The following is a 1,534-nucleotide window of genomic DNA, read 5'->3' as shown; positions in this document are numbered from 1 at the left end:
GGTTCGCTTCTCGAAGTCAAGAAGAAACATGTCAGGCCTCGAGTGAGCAACAGAAACAATTGTCGAGAATATAAAGTTCCAGTATATGCGGCACTTCCCATTTTCGACAATTGATTCAATTTCCCTAGGAGCATTTAGAGGAGCGATATTAAGGTGAATGCCGTAGGAGTGACAGAGATGGTAATAAAGTACTCTTAATGCCGTATTGTGCCTTTGAATGTAGGTCGTTCCCGCGTGTGTTGGACAACTAGATAGTATGTGAGCTAAAGGCTCGGGGTGTGCATGGCACGCCCTGCAGCTATCATCGGGAATGTCTTGGCTCAAAATGTGGCGACGGTATGTTAAGGTGGAAATGACACCGTTTTGGCATGCAAAAATGAAACCCTCTGTACCAGGCTTCAATCCGGGTGATTTAAGGAAAGCAAACGTTAGCTCACAAGACATTGACTGATCCTTCACATTTCTGTGGAAGATACCGTGCATCCTCTTATCGAGGAGCGGTTCACGAATGTTTTTCTCTTGTGCTTTTTTATCCGGGCTTTCAGGAGTTAGAGCTTTCAGGAGATAGATTAGATTTGATGCATTTTGCTCACCCCTAATACTGAAGTCAAGTCCGAGTGTTTCAGCAGCCTCCTCCGCTGCTTTGTACAGAAATGCTCCTTTGCCCACTTCTTCGTGATTCCTGACCATTTTAAGAAGAGGGTCTCTTCCATTTGCAACTCCATGTGCTGTACCCAGAATAATCCTGTTGTGAAGACATTCAAGACTTAATATTCCGCGACCCCCTTGACGGCGTGAGATGTACAGTCGGGGAACGGAAGACTTAAGATGCATGCTTTTGTTCATGTGTATAACCTTTTTTGTCCCGATATCAAGAGATCTGAGCTCGTTCTCTGTCCATGGAACTACTCCAAATGAATAGAGTAGTACCGGGACGGCAAGCTTGTTCGTTGCAGATACTTTGTTTCTCGCCGACAGTTCGGAAGACTAAATCTGTCGGATGAGACGTTTGTATCTGCTTCGGAGAGTATCCTTTATAGATGTCACACCCTGAATGCGGGTCTGTGGTACGCCCAGGTATGTATAAGTCTCTCCAGCGCAAAGGTGTCGTATGGCGCTTCTATCAACGAGCTCAGGGTCTTCCGGGATGCCATTAAGTTTTCCTCGCTTCAAATAAACCTTGCCGCATTTGTCTAACCCAAATTCCATTCCAATTTTCTTAGTATATCGTTCGACAGTCCACAGAGCTAGATGCAGTTGCTCTCTGTTTTTAGCATAGATCTTAAGATCGTCCATGTAAAATACATGAGTGACCTTATACTTTCGATCTGCAGGTTTGCCGCACAAGTACCCGTCGGAATGGCAAAGTACTAGAGATAGTGGCAATAATGTAAGGCAAAAGAGGAGTGGGCTCATGGTGTCGCCCTGAAACACACCTCTCTGAAACGTGTCCTTGTTAGTTGTCACACGATTTTTGCCAGATGAGATAGTAAATCTGGTTTTCCAAAGCGGCATCAATCTCTCTATGCACCCA

Source organism: Belonocnema kinseyi, chromosome 10, assembly GCF_010883055.1.
Source record: "Belonocnema kinseyi isolate 2016_QV_RU_SX_M_011 chromosome 10, B_treatae_v1, whole genome shotgun sequence".
Lineage (NCBI taxonomy): Eukaryota > Metazoa > Arthropoda > Insecta > Hymenoptera > Cynipidae > Belonocnema > Belonocnema kinseyi.
Note: the sequence above shows the minus strand (reverse complement) of the source record.